This window comes from Chaetodon auriga, chromosome 10, assembly GCF_051107435.1.
Source record: "Chaetodon auriga isolate fChaAug3 chromosome 10, fChaAug3.hap1, whole genome shotgun sequence".
Classification (NCBI taxonomy): domain Eukaryota; kingdom Metazoa; phylum Chordata; class Actinopteri; order Chaetodontiformes; family Chaetodontidae; genus Chaetodon; species Chaetodon auriga.
This window is the reverse complement of record NC_135083.1, coordinates 27742574-27754972: the sequence shown is the minus strand read 5'-3', so window position 1 is coordinate 27754972 and position 12399 is coordinate 27742574.

Below are 12399 nucleotides of genomic sequence, written 5' to 3'. Positions count from 1 at the left end.
ATTTTGACTGTGTTGTGTTAGTGGGTGACTTCAACATTCATGTTGATAATCTCAAAGATGGATGTGCTAAAGAACTTCTAAACATCCTGGATCATTTTGGCCTATCTCAGCACGTAACACATTCAACACATAACAAAGGGCATATATTAGATTTGGTTATTTCCAAAGGGCTCAATATCTCTGAGGTTGTGGTGATGGATGTTGCTCTTTCTGATCATTACTGTGTGTCATTTAAAATGGCCATACCTGCTACTCTTAACAAAAGTGGAACAGAGGTAATCAAAAAGCGTTATATTAATGATAACACCTGTGCAGTCTTTACTCAGTGTTTTACACCATCACCAACACTGCCCTCAGCTTCAACTGATGACCTTGTAAATAGTTTCAGTTCCAAAGTTATGGCTATTATTGACTCCATCACCCCAGTTAAGACAAAAGTTTTATCAGGAAGGAAAAAGACACCTTGGAGAAACACCACACTGGTCAAAGTCCAGAAAAGAGTCTGCAGACAGGCAGAGCGCAGGTGGCGAAAAACTAAACTCCAGGTTCATTGTGAGATTTACAAAAACAGTCTCCACACCTATAACCATGAACTAAAGAAGGCAAGGCAAGCATTCTTCTCAGAGATTATCAACAGAAACTGTAATAATGCCCGCACTTTGTTTTCTGTTGTGGATAGACTGACAAACCCCACAGCATCAGTCCCTCCTGAGCTGCTATCCAACAAGTCATGCAATGAATTTGCAGCCTTTTTTACAGATAAAATTTCAAGGATAAGACAAACAGTGTGCAGCTCCAGCTCAGGCAAAATGATAAGTCCATCTGTGCCTTCTTGTTCTCCAGTTAATCTAGCACATTTTAACCTTCTAGATCATACAAGGCTGGCAGAAACTGTATCACAGTTAAAATCCACAACATGCTGCCTTGATACTCTGCCAACAAACTTTTTTTAAAATGTCTTTAATTGCATAGCTCCAGATGTGTTGCAGATAATAAATAATTCTCTTCAGTCTGGTCACTTTCCCCAGGCCCTGAAAACTGCAGTAATAAAACCTCTCCTAAAAAAGACTAATCTGGATGCTTCAGCGATAAGTAACTACAGGCCAATATCAAATCTTCCCTTTCTAGGAAAAATTATTGAAAGGGTTGTTTTTCAACAAATGCATGCTTTCATGATGCAGAACAATCTTTTTAATGCATTTCAGTCTGGATTTCGTCCACACCACAGTACTGAGACTGTACTTATCAAAGTTTTAAATGACATACATCTGAATAATGATGCTTCCAAAACCTCAGTCTTAGTATTATTGGATCTCAGTGCTGCCTTTGATACAGTTGATCATGACATACTTCTTGACAGACTGGAAAAGTGGGTGGGACTTACTGGCACTGTACTACACTGGTTCAAATCTTACTTACAAGATAGAGACTACTTTGTGTCAATTGGTGAGCATGTGTCTGAACGACAGAAGATGATGTGTGGGGTGCCACAAGGGTCCATTCTCGGACCACTTCTTTTCAATATCTACATGTTGCCCCTAGCTCAGATCATGGAGCAACATAATATTTCTTATCATACTTATGCAGATGATACACAACTTTATATTTCTGTGTCATCACATGACTACAGTCCCTTACTTTCACTGAGTGACTGTATTCATCAAATCAATGAGTGGATGTGCCAGAATTTTCTTCAGCTTAATGCAGATAAGACAGAAGTGATTGTATTTGGCCCCAAAAATGAAAGGTCAAAGATCAGTGCTCACCTTAATTCCATGTCACTGACAACAACAGATAAAGCCAGAAATCTTGGTGTAATTATTGATTCTGACCTGAATTTTAACAGCCAGTTAAAGCTCATTACCAAATCAGCCTACTACCACCTGAAAAATATAACCAGAATTAAGGGATGTCTGTCCAAAGAAGACATGGAAAAACTGGTTCATGCATTTATTTTCAGTAGGTTGGACTATTGCAATGGAGTCTTTACTGGTCTAAACAAAAAATCAATTAGGCAACTACAGCTGATTCAAAATGCTGCTGCACGAGTCCTTACAAACACCAGAAAAATGGACCATATTACACCAGTCCTCAGATCACTACATTGGCTTCCTGTGAATCAAAGAATAGACTTCAAAATCTTACTGTTGGTCTACAAAGCATTAAATGGTCTAGGACCGAAATATATTGTAGATTTATTAACTCCAAATGAAGTATCCAGACCTCTCAGGTCATCAGGGACAGGTCTATTGTGTGTTCCCAGAATGAGAACCAAACAAAGTGAAGCAGCTTTCAGTTATTATGCTCCTCACCTGTGGAACACTCTCCCTGCACACCTGAGGTCTGCACCAACTGTCAGCTCGTTTAAATCAGAGTTGAAAACATTATTATTCGCTACAGCTTTTACTTAAAGTAATCATTTTAAATGCTAGATTATTGTCTTAAACACTAAATTATTGTCTTTTACTGGCTTCCTTTAATTGTATTTTATTTTTATTTTTCTATTCTCTTCTAATCTCTTTCTTTCTTTCTTTCTTTCTTTCTTTGAAATGTATGATTTTAATGTATTTTTATGCTTCTGTAAAGCACTTTGAATTGCCTGGTGTATGAATTGTGCTATACAAATAAATTTGCCTTGCCTTGCCTTGCCTTGTTATACAAGCTGATGGATGTGGGCAGGAATGACCTGCGGTAGCGCTCCTTCCTGCACTGGGGATGTAAAAGTCTTTGCTGAAGGAGCTGCTCAGGGTCCTCACAGTGTGGTGCAGGGGGTGGGAGGAGGTGTCCATGGTGGATGTCAGCTTGGCTAACATCCTTCTGTACGCCACCTCCTCGATGGAGTCCAGTGGGCAGCCCAGGACAGAGCTGGCTCTCTTAACCAGTTTGTTCAGTACTGCCCTTGCAGTGCGTTCACTTGTGCAATGCTAGACAGTCAATTAACATTTTAAAGTCCTCCAATAATCACACAAGACTTGACTTTTCTTGTACTACTTGTTTCCTCTTTAGGTTATGCTTTATTTGTAAAACTGCAACATTACAGAAATAAAAATACGAATTAGTACAGAAGCATTTTCATTTGCATGTAAAAATTATGTGTTTTAAACACGTGTGCTTGACTGCATAATTACCTGAGATCAGTAGGTGACAGCACCGAACATGAACTAATCTAGAAAAATCAACTGCTTTTAACATCTTAAATTATGAAGATCACTTTTTAACCTTTTTGACTTTAACTTATTTACTTAAAGGCATCACAACCCCATTGGCTGGACTTGTGAGGACATTCTCCCTAATAAGAAAGAAAGACAGAAAAAAAAAGAGATTTTTTACCTGTTAAATCCCTTTTACAGGTAATTCACTCCATTGAAGCAAACACTACATTGACATTTACTCACATTATACACAGTTAGAAAGCTAAAATTCTCACGAATCGATTGATGCAAACCATTTCAAGATACAATCAAAACAGGAGGCACAATAAATGGCATCAGCAGACAAGGAACCTTTTTTAGAATTGAGGCAACGTTGAGGTAACTTACCGATAACGTGTGCCACTGATCCACAGATCGACAACACTCTGACAAACACTGACAAAGATCCAGATAATTCACAGCAGTAAAAACATTTAGTCCAAATCATGATAATAATCCACAGACACATTGATCAAGATCAAGATGGCGCCGCGGATGGCTTGTGCGCATTGTTTTGTTTTGTTTTGTGTTTTAGACCTGTTTTTTGTGACGGTACCCGGAGCTCTTTCACCAGAGAAGAGCTCATGAACATCAGGGGAGCAACACCAGAGGATTTATTTCCTAAATTTCTGCTCCCAGTGGAAATTTTGGACATACTGGTCAAAGGTGCGCTCACCCTTGCTCACGCAGTGAAACGCCGAAGGAGAGGAAAACGGGCCGGCGCGCTCATGTGCCTTCGCCAGCGCAGACTATGCACGGCGTTACCAGGAATATTTCTCTCTGCGTTCACTGCCCAACAAACTGGAGGAATTGCAACTGCTGCTGGGTAAAAACAGGGACTTTTCTTCATCTGCGGTTTTGTGCTTCATCAAGACGTGGCTCTGTGGATTAACACCGGACTCTGCGCTGCAGCTGGCTGGCTTCCAACTCCACCGCGCAGACAGAGACGCGGAACTTTCCGGCAAAATTAAAGGTGGAGGAATCTGTTTCCACATCAACAGTGGTTGGTGCAACGACGTGACAGTGATCCAGCAGCACTGTTCTCCTGACCTGGAATCTTTCATCATTAACTGTAAGCCTTTTTATTCACCCCGTGAGTTCGCTTCATTCATTCTGGTCGGCGTTTACATCCTGCCGCAGGCCAACGTGCAGGACGCACAGCGTATGCTCACCGACCAGATACTGCGTGTGGAGCGGACCAACCCGGACTCTTTAGTTATTGTCCTTGGCGACTTTAACAAAGGTAATCTCAAGCACGAACTCCCTAAATACAGAGAGTTTATCAAATGCCTGACCAGAGAGGAGAATTTTCTGGATCACTGTTACACCACAGTCAGGGATGCTTATCACGCCATCCCCCATGCTGCACTGGGCCACTCTGACCACATCATGGTACACCTGATTCCTGCGTACAGGCAGAAACTAAAGCTCTGCAAACCTGTAGTGAGGACATCAAGGAAGTGGACCAGCGAGGCTGTGGAGGATCTTCAGGCGTGTTTGGACTCTACTGACTGGGATGTGTTCAGGACTGCTACCAATAGTCTGGATGAGTACACGGAGGCTGTGATGTCCCACATCAGCTTCTGCGAGGACTACTGTGTGAGTTACAACAATGACAAACCCTGGTTCACAGCCCAACTCAGACAGCTAAGGTTGGCAAAGGAAGAGGCCTTCAGGAGTGGGACAAAGACAGATACAAAGAGTCGAAGTACAAGTTTAGCAAGGCGGTGAAAGAGGCTAAACGACTGTACTTTGAGAAGCTCCGACACCAGTTCTCAGCTAACGACTCTGCGTCTGTCTGGAAAGGGCTCAGGCAGATCACCAACTGCAAGCCTAAAGCCCCCCACTCCATCAATGATTGACGCCTAGCCAACGACCTGAATGAGTTCTACTGCCGCTTTGAAAGACAAAGGGACAGTCCAGCAACCATCCCCCACGACACCTCCCAACAGCTCCAGCTCCAGTCACCTCCACCAATAGCCACCTTAAAGGCTCCCCCCTCCCCCTCTCCACCCACCTCAGTGACGACTCTTTCCATCCCTGAGAGGGACGTCAACAAACTCTTCAGGAGACAGAACCCCCGGAAAGCAGCTGGACCGGATTCTGTCTCCCCGTCCGCCTTGAAGCACTGCGCTGATCAGCTGTCTCCAGTGTTCACAGACATTTTTAACACCTCACTGGAGACTTGTCACGTGCCAGCCTGCTTCAACTATCATCCCTGTTCCCAAGAAGCCAAGGACCACAGGACTTAACGACTTCAGACCCGTCGCCCTGACCTCTGTGGTCATGAAGTCCTTTGAGCGCCTTGTGCTCTCACACCTCGAAGACATTACTGACCCTCTCCTGGACCCCCTACAGTTTGCCTACAGAGCCAACAGGTCTGTAGACAATGCAGTCAACTTGGCCCTCCACTTCATCCTCCAGCACCTGGACTCCGCAGGAGCCTACACTAGGATCCTGTTTGTGGATTTCAGCTCTGCCTTCAACACCATCATCCCAACTCTGCTTCAGGAGAAGCTCTCCCAGCTGAGCGTGCCTGACTCCACTTGCAGGTGGATTACAGACTTCCTGTCTGACAGGAAACAGTGCGTGAAGCTGGGGAAACACGTCTCCGACGCTAAGAGCACCAGCACCAGATCCCCCCAGGGCTGTGTTCTTTCTCCTCTGCTCTTCTCCCTGTACACAAACAGCTGCACCTCCAGTCACCAGTCTGTCAAGCTCCTGAAGTTTGCGGACGACACCACCCTCATCGGACTCATCTCTGATGGTGAGTCTGCCTACAGGTGGGAGGTTGACCATCTGGTGACCTGGTGCAACTAGAACAACCTGGAGCTCAACGCTCTAAAAACAGTGGAGATGGTTGTGGACTACAGGAAGAACTCAGTCTCACCTGTCCCCATTACCCTCTGTGACTCCACTATTGACACTGTGGAGTCTTTCCGCTTCCTGGGAACTATCATCTCCCAGGACCTCAAGTGGGAGTCGAACATCAGCATCAACAAAGCACAGCAGAGGATGTACTTCCTACAGCAGCTGAAGAAATTCAGCCTGCCAAAGACAATGATGGTGCACTTCTACACAGCCATCATTGAGTCCATCCTCACCTCCTCCATCACCATCTGGTACACTGCTGCCACCGCCAAGGACAAGGGCAGCGTGTCATTCGGTCTGCAGAGAAGGTGATTGGCTGCAATCTCCCATCTCTTCAGGACCTGTACGACTCCAGGACCTTGAGGCATGCAGAAAAGATTGTGGCTGATCCCTCTCACCCTGGACACAAACTCTTTGAGTCACTCCCCTCTGGCACGAGGCTGCGGTCCATCAGGACCAAAATCTCACGCCACAAGAACAGTTTTTTCCCATCTGCTGTCAGCCTTATCAACAAGGCCCAGAACCCCCCCTGACACTCTTCACACTCCACCTCTGCCTCATCTTGCCACATTGACATAAATACAACTCTATGCGTTACATTAACGCTCAGATTGGACTTCCTTCTGAAAAAACAGACTGTGTTTCCGGAAAAAACAAACAAACAAAAAACAGACTTGTGTATATATATTTATACTGTTATATTTTGTGCTCTTATTTTTAATAGTATTAATGTGTCATACACCAACTGCACCACAACAAATTCCTCATATGTGTAAAATCATACTTGGCAATAAAGCTTTTTCTGATTTCTGATTTCTGATTTCTGATTCATGTTTTGTCCTTCCAAATTAGCAGGTGATGTGCTCGTCTCCTGCTTGGCTTCTGTGTTTTCTCCTTTAAACCTTCCTGAAATATATATAGATGGGTGCCATCTTGTCTCCAGTTACGAAGGATCAAGAATTATCAAGGATTTCAGAGCTAAGAGAATATTACACACAATTTCAAGTGACCAATATTGTAAATGGCCTCAATATTAAGATACATAGCCAAAATTTGGGTACAGATACCTAAAATACAGATGGCTAAAATTTTGATATCATGGATATCAGAATCAGAATCAGAATCAGAAATACTTTATTGATCCCTGAGGCGAAATTGTTTTCATTACGGGTGCACCTTATAAGAATAGAAAAGAAAGAAGAGAGTAATTACAATAGATAGATAGATAGATAGATAGAGATATAGACATATAGATTTATGTAGATATACTGTATATATAGTAAAATGCAAAACTCTATTACTCAATACCAGTAGCACTTACAGTGATTCGGACTGCTGGAGACAAAAGTTCAGAGTGTTACCTTTCAAAAGAATCCCAAACCATGCATGTACTCCAATTCAAGCACAGCTATCAGTTTACTTTGGGCATGCCTTCTCTTTTAGGCTATTTGTACTGGACTAGTATGGGGTTAAAATGGAAAAAATAAATAAATAAATAAATAAAAAAGTTTAAAAAAATTACATTTTAAAATTGTGTCATAAAATGTTGTGAGAATGCATCTTTAAGGGGGAGATGTAATGTAGGGAACTTCAGTGATGGTACCAGGAAGGCATCAACACACATCAAGTGACTTTGAGGTACTTGATGGGAAGAAAAACAGTCAAAAGTTCATTAAATCCCACTGTCAGTGTTCCAAGAGTGTCAGTTTTGTGTTAGATGTCAAGCAGACATTACAAACAACCATGGAACATATACAATTTTTGGGGAGCATTACTTGAGTGAACCCCAGACTGGTTGGCAACTAAGCAATATTCCCTGCAACAGCCCACCAAACACTAGGTTCACTTTAATCAGTAAAAGAACCGATGTTCCAGTGACGTGGGGAGGCAGGGGAGGCAGTGCCTCACCTGTTAACTTGCTGTGGTTTATAAATTCACTAAGAGGAGGAAATTCGGACTTAAGCTCATGACTGATCTATAAATTTGTTTTCTGTATGATTTCAACATTTCTATGGTCAAAATTGCTAAATTTCCGCATTTCCTGTTCAAATATGTGGGAGAAGGGCAAGGTGAGGCAGCAATGAGCTGTGCCTCACTTCTGACGATGCTGTGCCACACACATTGACTGACGCAGGCAATTGGCGCATGCCTATTGTCTCTCTTTATATCGGCCATGCGCAGTGAAAATGCTCTGGATGAGGCAGAAAGTACCGTGCCGCACTGATAGGTGGCAGTGCTGAGATCCATCGGCGCAATGCACGCCGCTACATGCTTTCCTATGCAGAGGGTGATAGTGAGTGTCCAATTTTAATTCAAAAAAGAGAGATCAGCCAAAAAAAAACATTTAAATTTAAAAAAAAATTGAATTTGACCTTATATTAAATATTCTTTTGTTTTTCTTGCTATCATATTGTTGAACAGTGTGGAATTGATTAAAGCATAATTTAAAGCTTTTAAAACAACTAAATGTTTCAATTAAGGTCAAAATTGAAATATAAGCTTCTATTTTGGGTTCATATATTTTTACATCTGACTCCAGAGGAGTCAGTGCCTCACCAATCATGAACCTCACCGCCTGTCACTGCTGTGTTCATACCAGTGTTTCTTAACAACAGATCAACTGTGTTACACAAGCGATACAAAAATGCCCCTGTGTGGCACAGGTCAGCGGAGAACATGCTGAATATTTCTTGTCTCTTATCTCATCTGCCATTACTGGTGGAGAAACCAAATGCAGTGTTGGTATATAACAATATCAAGACAGCTAAGTAGCTTTATTTTCAATAGCAGCTGTCAAATTAATTTATCCTTGGTAGATCACAGTCAGACCACACCACCTTGGGAAGAATAGGAGCCATGGGTATCAACTGAGAATCACCAACCATGGAAAAGTTGAGCATCCAACTTCTTTCTTGACCTCTGGATATAGTGGTTTGACAAAATATACTGCATATCATGCAGTGTGCCTTTTGACAAGCTTCGGCACCCTACAATTGTTAGAGTCTTTTAGTGGCCTGGTCTTGTCTCAACCACAGCTCACCACTATATCACAAAAACTTGCCCAGAACTGGATACAGTTCATCAGAGCTGAAATTACATTAGCTTCCTGTATATACACTGCCTTCTGCTCTTATCTTCCCGCACAGCCAGACCTGCTGCCAATGCCATAGTTGTCTTTGTCCAGAGCCCAACTGCTGGTCCAGGCCAGACTGAAGCTCTTCTTAGCAGACTGTTGGCTTTCAGGTCGTAAAAACTCTTGCAGATGAAGACAACAGTTTCTCTGGCTAACCAGAACCTTGAATGGCTGCCTCTGATGATGCATACATCAGCAGGGTGATCGTTTTGTTTCATCATCATCATCATCTATTGTCTCCACCTTATTTCTATGCCAAGGTCTACACCAGTGACACATAGAGGTAGAATTCTGTTTCCCCTGGATTTTAGTTTAATTTGTTGTAAAACTGTTTCCACTGTCAGGTGCTTCCATTGCTGTCCATCAACCATAGAGGCTTAAGTGCACCATGTGTTACGCCCCAGTCTAGGGGAGCCAAGACGCAACATAAAAGAGTGACAAAAAAAAACAAACTTTGTCTCCAAATCAACAAATACTCTAAGACCAAACCCAGGTACAATGGTAAACAATCAATTTATTGTTATTAACAAAAAGAGACCTGATGTACAGGTAAAAAAAGGGCCACAGCCAAAACAAAACAAAAATAGTGCTGACTATATACAGTGTAACAAACTACAAACCAAAACCGGGAGAAGATCCAAAACCCACCACCAAAAAAACCACACTACCAAAACTAACTCTACCACAACATACACCTGAGATCTGGGGACAAAGTTCTTGAGTCCAAAACGCCATAAACATACGAGCCACTGCTGTCAAGCCGAGTCCCCCGGTGAATGAGAAATCCCTGGCTCAAGAGACGCTGGATGCTGCAGCAGGGACCAACAGGAGAGTGACACCACGTGGCGTACGGAGGAGGGCAGGACCAGCACAGCTGCTAAAAAAAAGAAGAGCACACACTCACACACAAAAACATGAACCGGACAAAAGGACGCCTCAGGACCAACACAGGAACAAACACATAGCGCAATACGGCCAGGGCCGTAACACCATGATAAACAAAAGGTGTCGCCCTAAGAAGTTCTTGGCTGAAACATCTGAATAAAAATATTTCGATTTTCTCTAACTTTTTGTTAAATTGAATAGACTCTATGTTTTTGTTTCATTCATTTTTTTCCACAATAAGAATGTGGTTGATGAAGACTTAGAATCACTGCAGAAAAGCCAAATGATTTCTAGGCAAATATTTGACATATTTGTAGGCTATAAGTCAGTATTTATGCATTAAAGGACCTGGTCAGACTACTATTTCTAACAGCCAAATTCTTTAAATTATGATTCATTTCAGTGGAATTGTTGTGATGACTGATTTGCTCACATGCCTCATCCACACGTACACAGGTATTTGTCACACAGCACAGCAACACAACACAGCATTTTCTATGCGTTTTGGCCTTTTGTTGACACACTAATAGAATTTTATCTGAAAACTATGTTGCAATCACTTGAGCTCTTTCTGGCCTTAAAATACTGTCTGAAGAACTAGCAAAACACTCAGGGATTGAGAGCCCACTAACTAATTGGCTAGATAGAACATTTGGCAAATGGAAGACACTGATTGCTTCTGTATTTATCTCACTGGTTGCAGCAATGACTATTTAACAGGAGGCAGATGACACTTCGCTTTTCTGTCAGTGAGATCTGTTGCATTAGATACACGCCACAACACTCACACACAGGTTGCTTATCACATTCCAAGGGCAAGATGTGGACAGTAGTCAGGTTGTCCACATCTTGGCAACTGGCCAATTACATTCGGTCGCGTAAGTTCTGTACAGGACTGGCTTGGCCTGTGAAGATAAATGTGAACTTTATCAGAGATTTGGGCTCACTCATTCCTGCCCACTCAATTCCTGCGAGAGCTCTGTCATTCTGAGCCCAGCGCTGCTATACTTTACCTGTGACCTCAATAAATACTTCGGCTGTGAACTGAAGATTTCTTAGTTTTTGTACAACTAAGCTTTTAGAAAACTGCTTATAGGGTGGGGATATTTAGAAACTCACTGTTGACATGTAGACAGGGAAACCGGGAGTGAGTTTGTGACAACAGAGTTGCACCGTTATCTCTTTTGTTTACTACGTCAAAGGCAAGCCATAATAACATCGGACATCTACCTGCAGGTAGCCTATCTGTACTTGCTTTTTCTGCACCAGGCTTTCAACTAACTGCAATATAAGCCCATCCAATCCCATCCAATATTAGGCCATCTGACACATTCTCATTAGACGCAGAAAGACTTCCAGAAAGCCTTTCTAACACATGGTTCATGTTGTGAAACAGTTGGAGTTTGGTTAGGTTTAGACACCAAAACAACTTTTGGGTTGGAAATTTTGGTTTTGGTTGAAATTAGCTGACAGCGCTTCACTTTTGTTTTTGCATGTCCATATAGACAGATTTGTTTTAAAGCAGCACTTGTGTGGACAAGAGGAGGAGGTATGTTAGTATATTCAGGTGAAAATATTAACATTAACCCTGGCAACATAGGACCCTGGGAACATAGGAACCTTTGTCGTGTTGTCATTATGTGCCATATAAATTTGAAGAATATAGGACCTAGTGACATTGATAGGTTCAAATATATACAGCATATATTAAAATGTGTTAACTTAATGTTGCTGTTGCTTGCTGTTTGTTTTACTCGTGTTTGTGTCTCTACACTGACTTATTACACCGTTCCAGTCCTGTTGGCCGCTGCGCCTGCAGTAGGCTTGGAACAGTCATATTTTTTTCATTTTTGGTGCACATTGTCCACTGTATTGTAATTTTTTTGTGTTTATTTTGCATTTCTTTTTGGTTATGTAAATTTGGTTTTCCTTTTTGTTTATTTTATCAACATATTGTCTATTGCAGGACTTCTAATTGATTTTGTGTTTGGGTTGAACAAGAGCTGTGGGACCCCGGTGCATGGCAGCCCAATCCCTTGGTGGTGGTATCCCTTTGCAATGAAGTGCACTTTGGGTGCCCTTATTTTTCTTTTGGTGTTTAGAGTAGAATCCCTTCCCCGCTGGCTGCCCTGATAAGCCCCAGTCTTAGTTCCTTTTTGATTTATATGGTTTAAGTTTTTTTTCTTTGGTTTTGTTCCAGCAATAGACAATTACCTAGACTATGTGCACCATGTTTCTGAAGAAAAATGAACGGTTAACTGCCATTTTAATTGATTAACATAAAATTTGTTAATTTGTAGAATCACGTCTCTAGCCACT